Source organism: Ceratotherium simum, chromosome 36, assembly GCF_057802395.1.
Source record: "Ceratotherium simum simum isolate JZ-2026a chromosome 36, ASM5780239v1, whole genome shotgun sequence".
Lineage (NCBI taxonomy): Eukaryota > Metazoa > Chordata > Mammalia > Perissodactyla > Rhinocerotidae > Ceratotherium > Ceratotherium simum.
The window spans coordinates 19,355,549-19,368,834 of record NC_141935.1 but is presented as its reverse complement, the minus strand read 5'-3'; the positions used below and the strand labels follow the sequence as shown (position 1 = coordinate 19,368,834).

Genomic DNA, 13,286 nt, shown 5'->3' with positions numbered 1-13,286 from the left:
AGAATCTAGCCGAGTGGCATTAGGAAAATCCGCTATTCAACAAAGGAACCTGCCATTGTGCCCCAGGCACTTCAAAGCTCTCATAATATCTTATTTTTATTATTTCTTCTTTTTCTTTTTTTTTTTCCAAAAGTATGAACAATGCTTTTTGCATCCTAGACTGTCTGTGGGAAAATATATTTCTCGTTAGTTGGATCCTGAGCTTCTGACAACTAACGAAAAGAGAATTCATGCTAAGATTTGTAAAATGGTTTCAATCCTTGTTTCTCCTAAATAGTGTACAATAGCACTGATTAGACCTCTCTGCTAATAGAAACCAAGGGTCAGGATGTTGCAATGAGGTTATTCCAGGCTTATTGTTAGCACATCTTTAATTATTAATTCAATATAACTGAGTATTATGATAGGTGTGAGGAGAGTGGAAAGAGCCTATATTCTCATAGGAAGGGCCTGACACGTCTTCCAGATTCTATAGCAAGAGACAGTACCAAGGGACCAATAAATGATATGGACAATGAGCATGATGTTCAAGTGGATTCTAAACCTTCCTAAGTCAGCCCTCACAATTCTACAGATTGCTCTTCACCATACATAGTGCTAGTTTAACAGATCAAGTTAATCAAAACAAAACTGATAATACATTACAGACACCAGGGAGTAAGAGAGAATACTGCAAATGGCAAGGCAGTGTAAATTGAGGGAAAATAATAAAGTGTCTTCTGTGATCCATTCATAGACATAGAACTAATAGTGCAAACTCAACAAAAACTAGTTATTCTGGCCTTTCTTCATTCCAGACACCACCCATGGCCTTCTCCAGTGACATATGATTAACATTCATTCATCTGGGTTAGTTTCCTGGAATATCAAGTGAGGGCAGGGGATGTTCCGATCTTATTCAAACTGTCAGACTGTTCCAATCTTGATCAAAAATCCAGCAAGCCTTGTGTGTTGTAGGAATGGATCGATGAACAAAAATCTGAGTCTAAGAGCCATCTTAAAAGGGCTTCATGAGTTCTTTTCCTTTCTTCCATCAACTCTTATTTGAGGGGGACCCCAGTGGCAAATATTTAAATTAATCATATTTCTCTGTCCATGTCACCCTGTCATCATCAGTCTTTGCAAGTCTCCACTGTTATTTTAATTTTACTTTGTTATTTCTCCCCCAATTCCTCCAGCCCAACTCCCATTTCTCTCTCCCCCATAAGAACCCATCACAGAGTATCTAATTTATGTCTTTAGTTATGTGTATACTTATTAATATCATGGTATTGTTGTCGTATGTGTGTTTAATTTACACAAATACTATTTAGCTGTGGATCTCATTCTATGTCTTACTTTTTTCATGCAATAGTACATTTTAAAGATCTAGTCAAAATTAATCATTAATTGTGAAAAAAAAAGATCTAGTCATGTTGTTATATTCATAGATATATATTTATTAATTCTGACTACTGCATTGTATTCCATTATTTGTGTACACCATTGTATACTTATCTATTCCTTCAGGAATGGATATATGATTGCCTTTTACTCCTTGCTATTTCAATTACTAAACAATCAATACTTTCCCCATTGATTTTGTTGATAACATAATTTTGATATAACTTCAAACATACAGAAAAATTGAAAAAATAGTACAAGAAACTCCCATATACTCTACCTAGAGTCACCAATTGTTCTTATTTTGCCCCTTTTACCTTATCATTATTTATCTACATATATCAGTGTGCATTTTTCATTATTTAAGAGTAAGTTTGAGATATCATCAGGCCACTTTGTCCCGAAATGTTTTAGTGTTTATTTCCTTAGGAGTGAGAACATTCTCTTTTATGTATCACAGTTCTATTATCAAAATCAGGATATTTAACGTCAATACCATACTGTTATCTAATCCGGAGTGCATATTCAAATTTCATCAATTGTCCCAATAATGGCCATAGAGCTATTTTGCTTTCCCAACCTAGTATCCAATCCAGGATCATGCCTTGTGTTGTGTTGGCATGTCTTTTAAATCTCCTTTTATCTGGAATAGTTCTCAGCCCTTTTTCTCAACTTTGACATTTTTGAAGAGTATAGATCAGTTATTTTGTAACATATTCTTCAGTTTGGGTTTATCTATGGTTTCTTGATGTAACGTGGTGTCTGCCATGCTTCTCCACTGTAGTGGTAGTACTTTTTCCTTTGTAAATAATAAGTAGTATATTGGAAGGTCCTCTGAGACTATATAAATATTCTTTTCTTCACCAAACTTTCACTCATTAGTTTTAGCATCCATTGATTATTTTCTAACTCAATCATTCCTTCCATTGTGAAAAAGAGCTTGCTCTTTACCCACATTTATGTATTTATTTATGTTTATTAACATCAACATGGATTGGTGGATTCTTATTTTATTTAATGAGTCTTATCCATTACTATTATTTATTTTGATTATAAAATTGTCATAGATTTGGACAGTGACAGCCACTTCAAACTACTCCAATATCCTTGTGATATATCTGCATTACTGTTTGAACATTTCCTGAATTTCTGTCACAATAAGATATTCCAGGCTCATCTTAGACTTTTCCTGTCCCAGCCCTGGAATCAGCATTTCCTCCAAGGACCACTTATTTGTTTTAATGGAAAGTGATATTCAGAAACCAAGATCTGGGCATTAGATGGAATCATTGCTACTGGTGTGCCATGGCCTCCAGGTCCTCTCAGAGGACAGAGGCTAGGAAATATATATAACGTGTAATAGATGATATATTTTGTCATACTGATGTTCATACTAATACCTCTAATCTCGATTCAACCACACAGAGTATATTCTATACTTCCTTCTTGCTATATTTGTAACTCTAACAATGGGAAACATGGCCCCCTTTATCCTCAATATATTTACTCATTTGCTAATCCATACCACTTCAATAAGTAATCTTCCTAATTAGTTTAATAAAGTTTTCTTTTTTTTAAATAATTTTATTTATTTATTTTTTCCCCCAAAGCCCCAGTAGATAGTTGTATATCATAGCTGCACATCCTTCTAGTTGCTGTATGTGGGACGTGGCCTCAGCATGGCTGGACAAGCATTGCACCAGTGCACGCCCGGGATCCGACCAGGGCCGCCAGCAGCGGAGCGTGTGCACTTAACCGCTAAGCCACAGGGCCGGCCCCTAAAGTTCTTTTCTAATATAAAATTTTCATGAGTGAAATGCACAAATCTTAAGTGTACAGTTTGATGAGTAGTGGCGAATGAATACACCCATCTAATCCACACAACTATCAAGATAAAAAACATTTCTATCACCCCAGAAAGTTCCCTCATTGACAAACTTCCCACCACTGGCAAGCATTTTTTAGGGTCTTTTGGGGGGATTTTGGTGAGGAAGATTGGCCCTGAGCTAACATCTGTTGCCAACATTCCTCTATTTTGTATATGGGATGCCGCCACAGCATGGCTTGATGAGCAGCATGTAGGTCCACATCCAGGATCTGAACTGGCGAACCTCAGGCCACCAAAGCAGAGCATGAGAACTTAACCACTACCCTACTGGGCCAGCCCCTTTTAGAGTTTTTTGTTTTTGTTTTTTGTTTTTTTTTGGGTGAGGAAGATCAGCTCTGAGCTAATATCCGTGCTAATCCTCCTCTATTTTGCTGAGGAAGACCGGCTCTGAGCTAACATCTATTGCCAATCCTCCTCCTTTTTGTTTTCTCCCCCGAAGCCCCAGTAGATAGTTGTATGTCATAGATGCACATCCTTCTAGTTGCTGTATGTGGGACGCAACCTCAGTATGGCCGGAGAAGCGGTGCGTCAGTGCACGCCGGGAATCCAAACCCGGGCCGCCAGTAGCGGAGCACACGCACTTAACCGCTAAGCCACAGGGCCGGCCCTAGAGTTTTTTGCGCTATAGATTTTTGTTTATTTGTCTGTTCTTGGTCTCATATAAATGGAATCATATAGCATCTGCTCCTCTGGGTTTGGCTTCTCTTGCTCAGCATATCTGAGCGATTCATCCATGTCACTGTGTGTGTTAGTTGTTCTGGCCTTTTTGTTGTTCAGTAGTATTTCATTATATGAATATACCCAATGGATTTATCTATTCTTCTACCCATAGACCTTTGAGTTGTTTCCAGTTGCTGTCTATTATGAACAAAGCTGCTATGAACATTCTTATAAAAGTATTTTTGTGGACATATGATTCATTTCTTTAATCTTTTAAAAGAACCAGTTTTGGGTTTTGTTAATCATCTCTATTTTTTCCCCCACCTTTTATGTCACTGATTTCTTCTCCTATCCCTATTATTTATTTCCTTCTATTTACTATGGGTTTAATTTGCTCTTCTTTTTCTAGTTTCGTAAAGTGGAAACAGGTTTTACATTAGGTCTTTTTCCAATATAAGTATTAAAACTATATATATCTTAATATATATAATATATATACTTGTAAAATATATATAATTACATAATATATATAATTGATAATGATTCTTGACATAATTACATTGTGATAAAAAATACTCTGTAATGTTTCAATCTTTTGAAATTTATTCAGATTTATTACATAGTCTAGCATATTGTCTATCTTAGTAAATGTTCCATACACACTTGAAAAGACTGTGTTATCTACAGATGTTGGTTTTAATGTTCTATAAATGTCATTCAAATCAAGATGTATTGATAACATTGTTCAGATCTTCTGTATCCTTAATGATTTTTTTGTTTAGTTGTTCTATCAATTTCTGAAAGAGAAGTAAAAGTATCTCCAATCAGATTGTGAGATTCTTTCTCCTTTTAGTTCTATCAGTTTTTGCTCAATTTATTTTGTAGCTCTGTTATTACACACATATATGTTTAGGATTATTATGTTTTCCTGATGAATTCACTATTTTATTATGAAATGTCTCTCTTATCTCTGACATTATGTCTTGCCTTGAAGTCTATTTTGCCTGATATTAATATAGCCATTCCACCTTCCTTATGCTTATTATTTGCATTGTATATCATTTTCTATTCTTTTACTTTCAATCTATCAGTGTTCTTATATTGAAGGTACCTCTCTTGTAGACAGCAGATAGTTTGGTCTTGCTTTCTTATCTAGTTTGACCTCTGCCTATTAAATTTATCCCTTTACATTTAGTTTAATTACTGTTGTTTTGGATTCAGGTCTACTATTTGCTCTTTGTTACTCAAATTTCTCCCATTTTTTTTCTATTTCTCTGTTCTTCCTTTTCTGCCTTCTTTTAGGTTGATTGAATGTTTTTTTAGCATTCCATTCCTCTATTAGCTTTTTAGCTTTACCTCCTTGCATTTTTTTGTTTAGTAATTGTTTTAGGAATTACATATGCATCCTTAACTAATCACTTCAAGTTAATATTGCATGAAATATAAGAACATCACAACAATATAGTTCCATTTATCCACCCCCCAGCCTTTGTGTTATTGTTACATATCTATTACAACTCTATACATTATAAATTTCCAGAGTACTATAATTTTTGTTTTTAAAAGTCATGTGTTTTAAAGAAAGTAACAGAAGAAAAAAAGTACTTTCAACCTAACCACTGAGTTCTTTATTTCTACTATTATATTTTTTATATTCAGTATTTCCATTTGGCTCATATTCATAAGTTATTATTCCTGCTTCATGTTTCCAATATCCTTTGTTAGAGCTTTGAAGACACTTATTAAGTTTATTTTACATTCCTCTTCTTCTCACTTCATTAATTCTGCTTCCTCTAGTGTATGTTGTTCGGTTTTTGGCCTTTCTCTCATGATAATTGTGTTCCTTGGAGGTCTCATTTTTTTCTTCCAAACTAATATCCACTGGAGACTCAAAAGCCTATATCTCGATTTTATGGCTTCCGAGTGAGTGGAGAGGGTGCATGCCTCAAGGCACTGCAGGATGATGTTACAATTCCACTATAATCACTATCTAATTAACCTTGCCCCTCAAGGAAAGACCTAGAACCTCCACCCTGGCACTGCTCTTTTTCAGCACTCTCTTTCTTTTTGGTAATCACCCAGCCCAAAGCAGAGGTGTTTTGGTAAGACAATACTCAGAGGGAGCTATCTAGCCACCTCTACTTACCACCTCAGGCAGAATCTAGAATCTTATTTTGCTACCTTTGAGATGCACAATTATTTTCCTGTCTTATAAGGTCCATGCAGTAAACAGTGATTCACCCAAGTCAATAGAAAGGAGGGAAAAGAACCCAATTGGAAAGCACTCCCCAAGCACAATTCCTATGCCTTACAGGGTTCTCCAAAGAAAACAGGACATAGAGAGAGAGAGAGAGAGATTATAAGGAATTGGCTCACGCAATTATGGAGGCTAATAAGTCCCAAGATCTGCAGTTGGCAAGATAGACATCCAGGAGAGCTGATGTGTAGATGTAGTCCAAGCCCAAAGCCCTGAGAACCAGGAGAGCCAAGAGTGTAAGTTCCAGTCCAAAAGCTGGCAGACTTGAGACCCAAGAAGAGCTGCTATTTTAGTTCAAGTCTCAAGACCAAAAAAAGCTGATGTCCCAGCTCAGGCCAATGGCCCAGCTCAAGCAAACAGGCAGAAGGAGTTTCCTCTTACTCAGCCTTTTTCGTTCTGTTCAGGTCTTTGATGGGATGAGACCCATCCAATTAGGGAGGGCAATCTGCTTTACTCAGTCTACTGATTCAGTTGTTAAGCTCATCAGGAGACATTCCCACAGACATACCCAGAATAATGTTTGACCAAATGTCTGGGCTCCCCATGGCCCAGTCAAGTTGACATGTAGAATTAATCATCACACTCTGTCGGTGACACTTTGCCTTCTTCCACTCTGTATTGCTGTCTCCCACCCTCACCGCAATCCCTACAGTTTTTCTCTTAGGTTCCAGGATCCATCAACTCCCTCTCACTTCTCCAAGTTTGGATTCTGGGAGGAAGTGGCACCCTGTGCTAGTTTACCATCACTTGTAGAACAGGAAGCTGTCAAAGCATTTAATTTCCAGCGTATAGGAAACCTCTAATTGTGGCATTGCACTAAGACATTTCTTAAAAAGGTGTGGAAGCCTCATTAGCAACTTTCTTTACACTTCTCTGATCTTAAAGAAATTTAAGAGGAAAACATGGGCTTGTTATTTACCAAGTTTTGTTGGTTTGATTGCGGTTTTTTTGTACTTTTTTTAAATAAATGAGTTCTAATAGTTGAAATTCAATATACTAGTCATATGAGAAATACAACAGGCCATGGGCCAAAAGAAGTCAACTATAGGAAGTGGAAATTCTGAATAAGACAATTAACGAGATTCACTGCGTGATAAATATAGTGCCTCGAGTGAGCTTTTAATCCCAGAGGAAAATGATTTTATAGATGCAACGTTACTGATGGTGCCAGATTTCCTCTTCCCCCCAGGAAGCATTTCCCGGCCCCTCATCCAAACCTGGCCTTGCTCCCCCACGCTCCTTTTCCTAATAGATATCTCCAGTTAAAAAACACTGCAGCATGAATGGAGAGGTGCAGAGTTTCAGCCCAAAAAACCTGAAATCCAGACGAATACGCCAAGCACCAAAGTGCTGTTAAAACCTTGAGCTGGGCTCTGGGGTGGTCTGTTTGTGTTTTATGTTACATTTCAATACGTTTGAACCACTCCCTTAGTTCTCAAGGAAGAGGAAAAGAGGTGAGATTTCCACTGCACCATTATTCATTCTCTTGTCCTGTGGAGAGCAGAGCTCTGGCCACTAGGCATACGTAGCTTTGCTCACATATTTCTTTATGTTTTTCTTCCTGCCGGGCTAGGCGGTCTCAGAAAAGGCAATTGGTTGCCAGAAATCACAAGCCACAAAAGCTAGAAGTCACTCTGGAAATCCTCTAATCACCTCTCGTTTTACAGAGGGAGGGAAACTGAGGCCTAGATGGAGTCAATAGTTTGCTCAAGCTCTCACAGTGGTACAGGTGGACTAGAAGCTGGGTGATCTGACACCTAAACCAGCAGTCCAGAAGTTTTCCCACTACACTGAGACTTCACATGGATATTGATTTGTAAAATCTGCCCTTTAAGGCTCTTTTCTGTTAAATGGAGTTATGTTACTCAACCTTACATTTTTTTTTTTTCCTGAGGAAGATTGTCCCTGAGCTAACATCCATGCCAATCTTCCTCTATTTCGTATGTGGATCCTCGCCACAGCTTGGCTGTCAACGAGCGTTGTGTGTCCACACCTGGGAACCGAGCCTAGGCTGCTGAAGCGGAGCACGCCGAACCTAAACGCTAGGCCAGGGGGCGGCCCCATCTTGACATTTTTTGAATGAATGAGTGACCTTGGCTTTCAGAGATAATACTTTTTATCAACAATAATAAACCATATTTCTATGGTTTTGCTTCTTTACCTTATTTTTTTCCTTGGTGTGGGGGGGTAGAAATAAAGTAGCCTAATGTGGAACAATTAGAACCTTTTTTTGATGAAAAAGTTTCCAAACCCAAGGTTGAGAGGGAGATAGAGGTAAGGCACTGGGGGACCCTCCTTGCTTTCACACCCCTGAATGATACACGATCAGTGGGTTGTTTACTCACAGTATTGTCAGTCAATACACTTTTCTGGAGCCACTGTGATGTGTCAGCTTCTATTAGACACTGAGCGTATAGAACTAAAGTATATGGTTCTGGTTGTCAGGGAGCTGGGAAGACACAGCCTAGCAAATCATGAATTTCTAGCCACTGTGTTAAGATGGAGGTACGCACAGGTGCTGTGGGAGCACAGAGCAGAGTTGCCTAACCGAACCGGGCAATAATCATGTCATACTGGCTTTCCCTATTTATGAATATGTTGCATCTTCATTACCTATTCTCCCTAGCTCCCTATGGTGGTACTAGCGCATAGTAGGTGACCAATTATTATCACACGAATGAGTACACAGATAAGTTTCACAGATTTTGTAAATACTGTGTAGATAGTATAAAGGACCCAATACCTTGCCTACACACACAGGCAGCAAACCAGCAGCCACAGGTTAAAGCTGACGCACAGACTTTGTCCTTGGCTCATGTCGCGATTTTTAAAATTCGAGCCACAGTTGAGTTCAAAATACTGACGTCCAACTTCTCTTCAAAGATCAGCAGAATATCTGGCAACACTGCGCACTTACTCCAGAATGATTCAGCTGGTCAGAGCTAAGTGGAACTTTGTCCCCTTGGATGGAACGCGAGTCCTGAGGTACCCGTGTCCACTCTGGGTCTGTGCACCTCACCCAGACATCTCTCACTTGTGTTACAGACTTGGATCCTGGAGGCATTTAATTCTTGGTCTGGACATTCACAGGAGTGAAGACTCATGGAATCCAGGTGTACCAGGGAAAACTAGGGAAGGATTTCTAAAGTTCTAGAGGTCTGTAGAAGTACACTGTGGTGAATGTGGAATGAGGCAAGCTGGAGAGAGGGAGGCTGGCCTCGGGGGAAGAGAGCCTTTACGGATACCTAAATTGGCTCCACCAAGGTGACCTCTGAGGACGAGGAAGGCCTTGCCTCCACTTTCCCTCTTGAAGAAGGAGATTTTCAATCGACCCTGGATTTTTGTATGGGACTTGGAGCTGCTGAATGAACTGCTTATTTGTTGAGGTTCTCCCATGAGAACCAAAGAATGCTCGAGTTCCAAGAAAACCTGAGTGCTGCGATTCATCCCCAAATTTTACATTTGAAGAAACTAAGGCTGAGAGAGGGGAAGTGCCTTGGCCAAAGTCACACAGCAAGGTCAAAAGCAAGGTTAACTCCTTTTCTATTTTGCTTATTACTACACCAGAGAAATAAAGAAAAAAGGGAATGAGGGAGAAGAGACAGATGTGGGGAAACAATATGAAAACAGAGAACAAGTGCTCCACTTTTAGAATAATCAGAACTTTGAATTCAGAGAGTTTCTTTTCTTGTTTTAGGAAAGAAATATGTTTTTATAATCCTACTTCGTGGCTGGTGGGAAAAAAGTCCTTCAAGTCCCCAAGGAATGTTAGGAAAACCTCCATTAAATTCTAGTCTTCAAATCTGTCTGAGTCACGATAACTATAATAAACTCTGGGAGCGTGTGTTTTCTTAGAGTTTCTCGTTTGGCCAGTTATGTAAGGGGTAGGAAGAGGGCAGTAAAAAGCAATAGGCAAGTTTTACAAGTATAATAAGAAAATGTACAAATTGGGATGATTTCATAAGTAAGCAGAGCCTCTCCGTGTCTAGTCAAGAAACTGTATTTGCAGAGTTCCAGAGGAATAGGTGTTAGGATGAGGGAGTAGGGTCGGGTTGAGGGTAGGTAGAATATGAATGGAATTAAGTCCCTTCCGATGGAGGAATATGTCCATGTGTATGTTACCTCTGCTGGGAATGCTTTTCCCCACTTCTGACCCTACCAGCCCCACACCCTTCACTGGGCTGAGGTGGTTATCCTTCAGGGCTCAGCTGAAATGTTTCCTTGACACCCTGCACTTTCTCTTAGTAGCATTCATCACTCTTGCAACTAGTTGTTTGTGTCATTAGTTTCTTCATGCTAGGCTTCCCTCCATGAATGACTACAATGCCTGCACCCGTTTTGCTCATGACTAACGGTGCCTGGCCCATAGTAGGTGCTCAATAAATCTATAAGTATTTAGCAAACAGCTTTAAGACCTCTTCCCTGCCTCTAATCCCTCACGATCTTTATGGATCCCATTCAGACGGCAGCTAAGCTGTAGAGAGGCTTTCAACATGGTTGTTACTGGCCTCCTCTCCCTCTCGATACTACCCTGGAACGTCGCGTCTTCAAAGTGAAGAGTGTGCTTGAAGAGGCAGGTCTAGCAGAGAGGGAGTTCATTGGCCTGGGTTTAAATGAGCAATGTAGAAATAACTTCTCAAGGCGTTGACTGCTGTAGAAGAAGCAAGTCCCGTGTGGCAATCCCCTCGCTGGTGTGGACATGTGGTTGAGCAGGATGGAAATGCCTCAGGGGTGGACTGAGAACCTAGTGATTTCAGATGTGAGCCCCAAAATGCCATCCCAAGGACTTGGTTTTCTGTTGAGCTGCTTCTCTCTTAAGTAACTCAACAGCATGAGCTCATGGCAAGTGGTGGATGTAAACTGATTTAATCAGAGCAACGATGCTCCGTAAAGATTCTCTACAGGAAAAGGAAACCATTTGCAAACTGGTGTTCTTTGAGTTCTTGGTAGCAGCTTACTTTCCACACACCTCATAGCACACTGCCTGACAACTCCTCCAGAGAACTAATCTTTAGGCACTCTGCAGTTTACAACGTGCTTTTGACATACATGCTATCAGATCGTCACATATATGTGAGGTGTTATCATCATCATGTGATATATGTTGTATTATCATCATCATACCTATTTTATGGATGACTGAATCAAGGCCCACAAAGATTAGGAAACCTCCCCTGTTACACAGTCAGCGGAGCCAGAGTTGGGGTATAGACAGGCTGCTCTCCCGGCCACCTGCCAGTTCTCTCTCACTCCTCTCATGAGGTCCAAAATCTTTCCAAGGGAACCGGTTGATGTTGATATTGGAACCTGGAGCACTGCCTTCTGGCAGGCAGGCAGACCAGGACACTAGCACTTCAGCGTGGGGCCAAGCTGATCATTTCCAGTTGTGATCCAAGAAAAGAAAAACCTCTCCACAGGTCAACAACATTGTTATTAAGCTCTCTTGACCCAGCTACCCCACAGTGACCCCAACACTTGGTCTCTCCAGGGTGTGGGGGTGCGAGGGGTCCAGCTGGGCAGGTAGCCTTGTGCTCCTCGCACTCATAGAGGTGGGAGCAGGGGTGTGAACTTGTGGAAACACGGTGTAGGGGCAGGATCTGGGAAGCACGTCCAGTGGCCATGTGGAAGTCCACTGCGGAGGGCTGGGTACAGGGCAAGGAGGTAGGAGCCAGGCCTCGCTTTCAAAATTAGCCTCCAGCCTGTTGTCCCCAGAAGATGAGATCTCAGGGGAGACCACAGTCCTGAGCACAAAACAAAAGGATAATAGGGAGGAAGAAAATGAAGTTGTTTATCTCATTTATTTATTTTTCCTCCCCCATTTCCGCTTATGTTGCTCCAAGCGAAATCCCCCTCGCCTCTGGTTTCCCGGCCACTATCTGGCTAACAACCTCCCACATTCTCATTCTCAGCCCCTCTCTGCTCCCCGTAATCTCTTCTCCAGGCTTTGCCGAGGGCTGTATTTACCACCACACAGGATTTCCGTAGGTGATAACTGCTGGGCCTGGTCACTCCAGAGCTGTCCCTCTGCTCCGTGTGGGTGTCTACTTACAGCGAGGGAAGAATTCTAATCTCTCCCAAGAATGTGACTGTCTTGGGTGTCTCACCTACACCAACAGCTGAGTGAGCCTCTTGCTAAGCAACAGTTCCCTCTCCCATCCCTCCTTCTCTGGTCTCTAAGTGTGTGGGTGTCCCAAATGGAGAGACAGATATAAAGTATGAGGAAGAATGTTCTGAGGTGTGTCACTCACTCACATATCTCTAGTCTGAAGATTGTGGGGAGGGGCCTCCTTGTCAATCCAGGTCCCACAGGAAGGGGATACAGCGCCCCCTAGCAGCCGTCCTCAGAGAACATGCACCCACCTCACTGCATTCACTCACTCCAGGACTGAGAGCTTCACCCTCAAAAGTTATGCACCTCACAGAGGGATTTGTTTTTTGTTTTTTACCTTTTTGTATTGATATGTAACGCACATTCAGAGAAGTACACAAGTCACAAGTTCCATAAAGTTTCACAAAGTGCACACCCTGAGGTAACCAGCGCCCAGATCAATATCAGAGTATTTCCCACATCCAGAAGCGCTTTCCTATGCCGCAACCCACCCACTACCCACCTCCTCCCCACCCCCAGCCCCCGGAACCACTGTCCTGACTTCTAAGACTATAGATCGATTTTGCCTTATGCAGTTTCCTTTTAAGAAGCTGGATTCCAGAGATGCACAGAAAAGACTAATTTTTCTTAATCAACAATATCTGGGAGGCGAGGGGCTTGTTGAGCCTGATCAGGGTGTTCTATTTTATTTTCAACTGTCAAGATCCCTAACTCCTTAACACCACATAAACTGTGAGGAATTTTAGGGAAAGAGTCGTCTTAGTGAGAAACCTAGCAGCGGGCAGAATGCCAAGTGTGGAGGAAAAGTGGAATGAGATAAACAAGACGAAGTCGTTCCGAAGAGATAGGGGCTACATGAAGCTGAGGCCTCCAGGGGAGCTGCAAGGATGGCAGGAAACTGAAACACATGTTAATATTTTTACCAAAGAGAGAGAGAAAAGATTTCCAACTTCTCCTAGCAGTCTTCAACCCATCCTTGTCTCTTTCCA

At 40.9% G+C, this 13,286-nt stretch overlaps 1 protein-coding gene across 1 annotated transcript in view; it reads right to left on the bottom strand.

Annotated features, from left to right (window-relative positions):
- Nucleotides 1–13,286, bottom strand: part of MTARC1 (mitochondrial amidoxime reducing component 1) — a 71,496-nt gene that overhangs the window by 17,038 nt on the left and 41,172 nt on the right. The gene's annotated exons all lie outside the window — the stretch shown is intronic.